Source organism: Phyllostomus discolor, chromosome 8 (assembly GCF_004126475.2).
Source record: "Phyllostomus discolor isolate MPI-MPIP mPhyDis1 chromosome 8, mPhyDis1.pri.v3, whole genome shotgun sequence".
Classification (NCBI taxonomy): Eukaryota; Metazoa; Chordata; class Mammalia; order Chiroptera; family Phyllostomidae; genus Phyllostomus; species Phyllostomus discolor.
The window spans coordinates 14,317,928-14,328,502 of NC_040910.2; the positions used below are offsets into that span (position 1 = coordinate 14,317,928).

Genomic DNA, 10,575 nt, shown 5'->3' on the forward strand with positions numbered 1-10,575 from the left:
CACGTCAGTGCCCTCGGCGGTCCTGGGATCTTCCTCTTACTTCAACACGGTTTGGACGGAGCAGCCCCTTCCTTCCAACGACCCTCCAACCTCTTTTCCAGTCACCACCTTTGGAGCCATCTCAGCCATCCTCAGCCTCCAAGACCAGCCAACACCTTTTTCTGACCTTAATTCCTCACTGCCGAACCACCATGAGCTCCCAAATGCGTCAGTGATTCCATCGAGGCGGGGGCTGCTGTCAACCCCCGGCCACCCCGCACCAGCGGGCCTCCTACACCTACCTCTCTCTGGGCCTCTGTTTCGACCATGATCCTGGGCCTCTGCAGGGAGTGGGCCACTTCCAAGAGCTGGCCGAGGAGAAGTGTGAGGGCACCAAGAGTCTCTTAAAACTGCAAAACCAGTGCAGTGGCCACGTCCTCTTTCAGGACATGGTAAGGCCTTCCCACGATGAGTGGGGTCAAACTCAGGTTGCAGGGAAGCTGCCTTGGCCTTGGAGAAGCACCTGAACTGGACCCTTTTGGGTCTGCAGGCCCTGGGTTCTGCCCACACAGACCCTCCGCTGTGGCTTCCCGGAGAACCACTTCCTGGGGGAGGAGGTGAAACTCATCAAGCAGATGGGAGACCTGCTGACCCACCTCTACAGGCTGGCGGCCCCAGGCTGGGCTGGGTGAGTACCTCTTCCAAAGGCTCACCCTCGTGCATGACTAGGAGCCTTTGGAGCCCAGAGACCACTGAGGGGCCCCTTTGCATTTTCCTGGCCTCTGGCTTCTGCCTGAGCCTCTCCCTGAAGCCACTAGACACCCTTTTAACCACCCTGGAACCCTCTCCCATGCATTTGAACCAAATGGAAACAATAAGGCTTTTTGCAGCAAAATAATTAAATACATATTTTAGACCAGGTCAGTGTCCACTTTTTGAGAACAGAGGCGGAGGTGTGGAGAGTCGACGACAAGATCAGATCTGCGGCACTTTGGTTTGGAGGCCAGAAGACTTCCAGACCAGAGCTCCAAGAATAACTAAGCATAAGCTCCTCACTGGCTGCCGGACCCACCAGGGCAGGAAGAAAAAGATACAACTGGGGCAGCTAAAATTAAAGGGAATGTTTTAAAATCTCTTAGTTCCTTTTTTAAAGGTAGGCTTTGAAAACCTTCATTTTGTGAGGTATTCATGGGGACCTGGAAAACTGCTGTTAGCGTTTTAACATAAATTAAAAATCATTTAAGCGGCCCTCTATTCAGCTCTTGCCAACTGCACATTTATTTTTCTGGTCAAGGAGGCTTTGCCGCTGTAAAGGAAGGGGAAATGAAGGCATTGGAGCTTGGGCATATCAGTGAAAACGAAGACGCGAATGTGGATGTTGGATTCAGATCTCTCGTAGCCTCCATTCCATTGATCTGGGCAAGGAATGTGGCCCCCAACAGGATACCCTTGAAAACATTCTCTGAAAACGTAGGTGGCTGTGGAGAATCTGGAGCTGCTGCAGGTGTTCCTTAAAAGCTCATTAGTCCTCCAGAGACCCATGAAAAGAAAACAGCCCAGCCCTAACGAGGGCCCGGGGAGTGAGCTGGTCAGTTGGGAGAGCCCCGTTGGGAGGGAGCTGTTTCCATGCCACCTGTACTGAGAGGCGAGTGACCTAAGGAGCCTGGTGCTGAGGTCCACGTTGGACCAGCGACATCAGGAGAGGGGGATGGGAAATAACGGGGAAACGAAGGATAAAACATTACTTGCTAATTCTAAACATATGTAGCCTGCACGTTGGTGAGTTGAGTTTGGCAAAGGGTGAAACGAAATCTCGCTGAACTGCTTTCCTCAGTGACAGCTCTATTTGTTGATCTTTCCACTGGCACCCAGCTTTTGGAGTCTCCATTTTCCTAATTCGGGAACAACAGAGGGCAGTCATCGCTCATGTCTGAATGCGGCGCTTGACATCCATGTTTTCCTGTGGAGAAGATCATCCTCACAGGGCCTGCAAAACATCAGTCTCACTCGGGGGCGGAGGGGAGGCATTTATATCCCCACAGTCTGGTGGGTTCGGTCGCCACGGACTGTACCTCTCCCCTTCGCTTCTTGGCTTCGTCCATTCCCCAAAGGGCAGCAAGCAGCTGAATGGAACATGGCACAAGAGGTCTCTTCTCCACCCGTTTCCGCCTAGTAATAGAACATGGCAGGGGAAAAACCTGCGAAGGGCAAGTTAACAGCTAACTCAATTAACGGTGGCCCGTCTGGAGTCAAAACCAATCAGGACTCTCTTCCATCAAAAGAAGAGGAGCTGGGAGGGGATGGCACCGTTTCTCGGTCATGGAGCTTGAGAACGCCGGGCACCAGGAACCTGCATGCAGTGCAGGAACCGAGAAGGCAGAGCACATCCTATCACAGCTAATGCTGCCAGAGCGTCTTTTTCACTGTGCCTAGGCTAGGACTGGCTAGGAAGTAAAACAAATTTGTGCATATTTATTAACTCTCTCTTACAGTTCAAGTGCTTCCTACAGCCAAACCTTATTCATTAAAAATGAGCTCTAAGAGAATAAGGTCCATTATTTCTCCCCACACTTCTCCTGTTGAATTGCCCCAGTAGGTCGTGAGAGAACGCACCCCACTAACCATAACCCCACTTAATATAAACGTTGTCTCCTTTGAAGGTCTAGAGCTGAGATTGTTCAATTTGGGCAGTCCGTGAGCTTCTTGCAGAATCTTTAAAAAAAAAAAAAAAAGTGTGTGCTGCCGACACAGATACTAGTAGTCCTCCGCAGCCTTAACAGAAAATCTTAGAGTTTTTGCTGCAAGCTATACCCTCTTCGGTAAATAAGGGAATAGTATCCAAGGAATAGTTTCTGGCTTAGGCCCAAGCAGTGACTAAGTGTCTGCTCAAGGAGCGGTGACCATGAGACCGGATCTGCCAGTCAAAAACAGTGTCATCTGATATCAGAACCGTAGCACAGTTGGAAATGTTGTATGCAAGACTGAGTACAAGCAGATCCTGAAATTACACAAGCAAGCGGCCCAGATGCCCGTGGCACCCAATCCTGCCACATGGCAGCAGCTCCCCAAACTAATATCTGTGGCTTCCTAAGGAGTTCCCTGTAACCAACTGACTACGGAGGGAAAAAATGTCAGGCTAGTTGACAGTTTTGCAAGATACACTGGCAGCAGGCCAAACTGAGCCGCTGTGTATAAAAGCCCCAGTGAGAAGTCGCCCGATGGAAGGATGATCAGAAAGAGAAATACACAACAGACAAGACTTCAAACTGTGTATCTAGTTCTCCACGCTGCCTGGAAGGAGGGACAAAGAGAGACGTGGATCTACAGCAGTTCACAGGCAACAGCTGATGGTTTGGCCAGATGGGCGTGGATGGAGCTGGAACAACGTTAGAGAACCGGTTATGAGAAAGTTTGGAGCAAAGACAGGCCTATCGATGGACTCTTCGAAATGCCAGGGAGTGGGAAATGTTGGCCGTCCAATGAACGCTCCGCAGCGGAACTCGCTGCAGAGAAGCCTGCCTGGTCAGGAGAACGAAACCGGTGCGGGGAATTTCAGCCGGCCTTTTCCCCGGCCGCCCTCAGGCTCGCTGGGTGGGCACAGAAACTGCTGGCCCCGAGAGCAGAGATGGAAGTGATACACGGCTCAGCAATGTGGACTTTGACTCGGGAAGAGGCAGCGAGTGTTCCTGCTGGATGCCGGCTTGCCTCCAGCAGACCTCAGAAAATTTAGGGGAAAAAATTCTCAGAGTGATTTGCAACAATGGCATTCATGAAGTAAAACAGGTATGGTATGAACAATATGAAATTGTTTTAGAAAGAATTAAAAATTTAAGATATAACTATTGATTTGTGTGTAGACGGACTAGGACAATGGGCATGGATGAGTATCGAATATGTTAGCAGGAGGAGTGAAACGAGAGACTGTCCTGAAGCACAGTCCTACGGCACGAAGAGACATGAGAAAAGGAGGCCCGGGGACCCACGCGGGAGTTCTCGTATGGGTCTGCTAGGAATTCCAGAGGACACAGAAAATGAAAGTGCTTATTTAACAATAGAAGAGGAAAATGACCCCAAGTAATGAATCCATAGATTTCAAAGGTTCAGAGTTAATAAAGAAAAACAATACCTAAATACATCACAGTGAAATCTGAGAACTCCAGGTGTAAAGAACAAACCCTGACAATGTTGAGGAGAATGAGGAGATGCTCACAAAGAAGGACAATCAGATCGACAGTTGCTTTCACAGCAGCAGCAGCACTGGATGCTGGAAGATAATGGCAGGAAATCAGGAATAAAAAAGAAAGCACAGTAGCCCTGGCTGGCATAGCTCAGTGGATTGAGCTCGGGCTGTGAACCGAAGTGTTGCAGGTTCGATTCCCAGTCAGGGCACATGCCTGGGTTGCAGGCCACAACCCCCAGCAACTGCACATTGATGTTTCTCTCTTTCTCTCTCTCTTCTCCCTACCTTCCCTCTCTAAAAATAAGTAAATAAAGTATTTTTAAAAAAGAGGTAAAAGCCCAAAATCTCTCTCTAAAAAAAAAGAAAGCATAGTAAATGTAATGGAATGACTAATCTAAACATATCATTAATCATAATATTAAAGGTAGCAAAGCTCGGAATGCGGAGACAGGAGGCAGGTAGTAGCTATTATGATGATAATAGATATTCATGAAAGAAAGTGACACAGAAAGATTTCCTGTAAAGAACTAGACAGGTATACTAAAAAAGTAATGCTGAAGTGCTAATATTAATACCAGAAAAAATAAAGAATATAAATAGAATTAACAAGACCACTTACATAGATAGATATTGGCATAAATTACATTGATACACTTGGAGAATCTACCAATGATGCAAATACAAAGGAAAACTAAAATATCAGCTCAAGAAGCTAAAGAGAAAGTTGAGTGAGGTGGAGGGTGAAGGGAAGGGAATAATTAAATAAGCTACAAAATATATTAATAAAGACGAAAGTAAAAACCAAAATTAAGTAACTGATTAATCAAATGAAAAAGTTAGTTCTTTGATAAGAGTTCCTTGAAAAGAGCAATCAAGCACAGCGAAGAAAATCATCAACAAAATGGAAAGACAACCGAATGAGGGAATATATTCACCAATGAAAATATCCAAAATTTATAAAGAACTTATAGAACTCAACACCAAAAATAAACAAACAAAAAAGTAAATCAAATAAACAAACTGTCAAATATAATCATGGTAAAAGAAAGAAGACTTAAACAATCAACATTAGAACTGAAAAAAATGTTAAAAATTTTTTAACTATAAGTAAATCAAATACAAATTTATACCAAATTGAAAAATTAGTTGAAATAAATTATTTTGTAGGAAAATCTGAGTTACCAAAATTGACTCAAAAAGGAATTGAAATCCTACAAAGACCAATAACCATAAAAGAAATTTAAGAGGAAATAAAAACCCTAAAAGGGCACAATGCCCAGAAAATCTTCTGGGCACATTGTACTAAACCTGCAAAGAGCAGATAATTCCTGTTAAAGAACACAGCAAAAAATGGAAGGTTTTCAGTTCATTCTACAAGGGTAGCACAACACTGAATCATACCCAGATAAAAATAGAGGGGAAAAATCCACACACACGCAATGTAAGAAACCCAAAGACAAAGAGAGGCAAAAATTCCAAATACCATATTAGAAAATCTAACCCAGCACTGCTTTAAGAGAATTGCATCATATACTAGTAGTCTTTTTCACAGAAACACTAGGATAGTTTAACCTTAGTCTTTTAGTGTAATTCACTATATTAAGAGGTTAAAAGAAAAAATATATATCATTTCTTCAGGACACATGAAAAAGCATTCCCAAAATTAGCAATTATTCCTGATAGGAAAAGTTTTTCTGACACAACGTGATGGAACACACTGCCAGAATCCTACGTGATGCTTTCACTGAACAATGAAAAGCATTCCCATTGAAGTACCAGGTTCCCCCACTCTTGTAACCCTTCTGTAGGACCTGCTCCACCTCAGCAAGGCAGCAAACTAGGGCCCAGAAAGACGTATGATCCAGGAAACACGTGACCCAACCCAGGAGAGGGGCAAGGGGAAGCCCCAGAACAATGGGGAAAGAAAATCCAGGCTGACCGATGTGCAGAATGCAGATCTGGGGAACGAAGGGCAGGAGGATGGGTAAACAAATGGCTGGAGGAAGGAGAAGTCCAAGGGGGAAAAGAGCGGATAGAAGTATGTTGAAATGTACTGAGAAGAGACGTAGAGACTTCAGGGAGAGTTTTGATGTGAATTTGTGATAGGTACCTAGAACGTTAAGCAAAGAAAAAAATGAGTTAATTATTAACTCTGGGGAGGGAGAGTTATTTAAGCAAATGAATTGAATTATAGTACACTGTATGATTCACAAATATCACAAATAACATATAAAATCACAAATAACACATAAAATCATAATCATGTAAAATGTAAACTCGGAATATTGACTGAACCAAAGTTGTGATGTAACCTGCTTGGGAGAATGGGGTGATGGTTGTACATATAAGAGACTTAATTCCTTATCTTCCATGATAGGAAGTCAGTAGAAAATATCTAAAACTTTAGAAACCATAGTAGCATCAGCCTGTTATTTAGCAACACGAATGGGAAAACCAGGCGAGAGAGAGAGCTGTGGGAGGGGAGGCGGCGCCACGGAGGAGTGGTGGGCAGGGAGGCACGTGGCTGGGGTTCGTTGTGAGTCTTGTGAAACTTATTCACTATTTGCATACTTGCATGTATTACTTTGATAAAAATTAGATTTAGATTTTAAAAAAGGAAAGAATGACAATACCCAGTAAGAATGTGGAGAAATGTATCTGTAATCTGATACTGCAGGTGAGAGAACAAATCAGTATGAGCTTTCTAGAGAGCGTGTTGGCAGTAAGTAGCAAAATTTCAAATGTTCCTATCACTTAGCCCAACCATTCCTCCTCTGGCAAATGATTTTAGGGAAAACAGCAGGGGTGATAAGCAAAGGTTTACCTAAAAGGATGTTTATGGCATCATTCTTTAAAATATGGGGACACTTTCACCATTCACGCACGTTATTAATGAGGGGATGATTGAGTAGATGTTATACTTCTATATAAAATAATACTTGTGAGCCTTAAAAATAAGAGTGTAAAGTAGTAGTTTTCAAATCATGCTTTTGGAATTCGGTATTAGTTTCCCAAGGCTGTCATAGCAAAGTACCAAAAACTGGGTAGCTTAAAACAGCAGAAATTGTCTCACAGTTCTGCAGGCTAGAAATCCTAGATCAAGGTCTCTAAAGGGTTGGTTCTTTCCGCAGGTGGTGAGGGCACATCTCTCCCAAGCCTCCCTCTCAGCTTCTTGTGTTTGCTGGCACCTCTGGCTTCCCCGGGCTTGTAGATGCATCACCCTGATCTCTGTCTTCCTCCTCACATGGAGTTCTCCCTGCATGTGCTTCTGTCTTCGTGTCCAAATTGTCCTTCTTTCATGAGGACACCAGTCATATTGGATCAGAGCCCACCCTAAGGACCTCATTCCAACTTGATCTTGTGCAAAGTCCATTTCCAAATAAGGTCCCAGTCACAGGCACTGGGGGGTCAGAACTTCAACAACACCCTACGGGGGACACAGCTCAGCCCGCACTCTGAGGAGGGCCACGGAGAAGCTGCAGTTCCTGAGCTGATGAGTTCTGGCCTTCTCTTGCCAACTTGAATTGGAAAAGTTCCTTGTTTCATACATTAGTATGCTGAGAGTTCATCTAAAGGAACAGCCCACTGCTCTAAAATATTTAAAAGCTACCAAAATAAAGCTAACTATATTTATTTATGTCCCCAGTATACAGCTGATTTAAAAAAGTGGTTGCGAGCACGTGGACGGGTTCCCGGTTCTGTGACAATACAACAATCCCTAGCTGTACTTACATCTGTGGCGCTTATGTTCAGAGTGACATCATTTCTGATGTAATGTGCCCCCCAAATATTCACAGTGCTAACAAGGCTACAGTTTGTCAAGGGCCGTTTATATTGGTCTTCATACTTTTCTGTAATGTCTCATTTCTTTACAATGGCATACCTTTATAAAAATGACTACACCTATATTTTTCATTGTATTTTTTCCATTATTGTTTATCCACCCTACACCCCATATTTTAAAGAGAGAAAGAGGTCACTTGTGACATTTTGTAAATACATGTTGGTAAATGGACTGATGTGGTTTATCCATCTGGCTTGGCTTATAAGGGGTTCAAACCAAGATCATTCGATGACAGTCAAGTTCTGTGCAAAACATTAGTCCCTGCCATGTAAACTCCACTGATAAAACTGAGCTCGCAAACCCAAGAGTCTTTCAATGGATGAAGAGAGAAACAAAATGTGGCATTGAAATATGGCAGACTGTTATTCAGCCTTTAAAAGGAAGGAAATCCCGACGCATGCTACAAAATGGACAAACGTTGAAGACGTTATGCCAAGTGAAATAAGTCACTCACAAAAGTACCAATACTGCATGATTCCACTTACATGAGGTGCTTAGAACAGTCAATTCATAGAGACAGACAACAGAATGAATGGTGGGTGCCCATGGCTGAGAAGAGGGGAGAATGAGGAGTTACTGCTGAATGGACGTACAGTTCCAGTTCAGGATGATGAAAAAAGCTCTAGAAGTGGACAGCGGTGATGGCTGCACAGCCACATGAATGTATTTAATTCCACTGAACTGTACACTTAAAGATGGCTAAAAGGGTGAATTTTCTGTCATGTATATTTTACTACAATTTAAAAAAAAATCTGAACATAAAAATAATTGAATCTTCAAACACCTCAAACTAACACATACCTATCTGACATTCATTTTTAACTTCAAAAGCTCCTTTATTTGTTATTTTTCATTAATGAATCACTATAATCATAATCATCATTTTCATCATTACTATCATCAGACTATTTAGGAAACCAGCTGTATACTTTCCTCTAAAGATAGTTTTCCATTACACCATACAAGCAGCATAAGTATTTTTTTTTTTTTTTGGTGAAAAACACACACAAAAAAAAGCATTGAGAAAGTCCTTGTTTGTAATACTTAGAGGGACGCACCTAAACTCAACATTCCCTCCCTTGCTTCAGGGAAACCTCTCCCCAGCCCACCCCCTCCACCTCACACGCCAGGAAAAGATGGACCTAGATAATCAGAAAAACCACCCAAGAAAAGAAAAGGGGAGAATCAGTTACAAATTCAACAAGCCCGGGCACAAGAAAACCCAAATCTGTTCCAGTTCTCCGGTTTCCCCTTAAAGGCGCAGCACGGGAGAAGCCTGGGAGGAGCCCTCCGCCGCCCAGGCCCACAGCCTCTCCACACGGGAGGTGACCAGCACCTGAAGAAAAACAACCACTACCAGAAACGCTCCGCTCTGTTTTCATTCTTTGCAGTCCTTCAGGAAACGCTTGATAATGTGAAATGTTATTACTGCAAACGTTGGCCCAGGCAAGTTTACTCTAGAGTCTGACTATCACCGACTGTTCACAAAATAAAATCATTTTTAAAGGCTGCGAGGAGAGCCAAGTGCAAACCACAAGTCAGAAAACCACCAAGGCGGGCTGGCCTCGCTGCCAGAGTTTAATGCGATCTAATGGGAGGACAACAAGATGTGAGAATTTGATTTTACGACGCTCCGTGAAACATTTGGCAATACGAAGAGGCTGGGCCCAGCTTCCCCGGCCTTAAGCAAATATTTGAAGTAATGTTTTACTTTCTCATCAGTTTTAATTCTATCAACCAGGGCCTAGAGTTCCAGCCTGCCCTACTCATTTCAAAAGCACCGTCTGCTTTGGGTGGTTATAGAGTCACTCCATGCTGATTCCTCCAGGAGGAAGAAGGGCAGGTGGGGAAGGGGCCAGGAAAATCGGATGAAGCTATTCAGTGGCAGCGTATCAGCTGGACTGCAGTTCTCTTCTGCACTGGTGATTGATTCCGTGGGTGGGAGGGCAGCGGATAGCGCTCGCTGCAGCCACATTCTTTCACAAGCACAGACGAAGCCCAGAGAGAGAGTCCGATCTGGGCTGGAACAGGCTGCCCAGTCCAACACCAGATGGGACTGGAGCTCAAATGCAGCTCTATTCCCCATCACCGCTCCCCACCCCTCCCCCCACCACACAAGGAAGAAAGAAAAAGAAACAAAATGGTAGCAACATCAAAACTCGTTCCAAACGTCAAATTAACCACTGCTAGCCCTATGGAGTAAAGAGGGTCAGTCAGGACATCCCAAACAAGGGCCCGTGAACGAGGGGAAATTAGTGAAAGTTATATTTCATGCTGCTTTTATTTCTATTGTCAGGACAATAGGATGCGAATCACATCTCTTTTCCTCTTCTTAGGGAATAATGCATTCCTCACAGCGCCAAACTGACTTACATTGTCATTGTACAGCAGCTACAAATTTGACCCAATGAAGAGGCGTGAAACCTGCAGGGTGAAGCTTCTTAAAGCAATCTTCACTAAGCGAAATGCAACAGATCCCAGGATGCAGGAAGAAATATTGGAACTTCTATTTCTCTCTTTTTCTTGAAACAATAAGAAAACAAGCTTCGCTGACGGTTAAAATAAAGAATGA

General features: G+C 44.1%; 1 pseudogene; it reads left to right on the plus strand.

The window, feature by feature from the left end:
* The first annotated feature begins 217 nt into the window (after positions 1–217).
* On the plus strand, positions 218–1,180 carry LOC118502293 (annotated as a pseudogene).
* Positions 1,181–10,575: the final 9,395 nt, after the last annotated feature.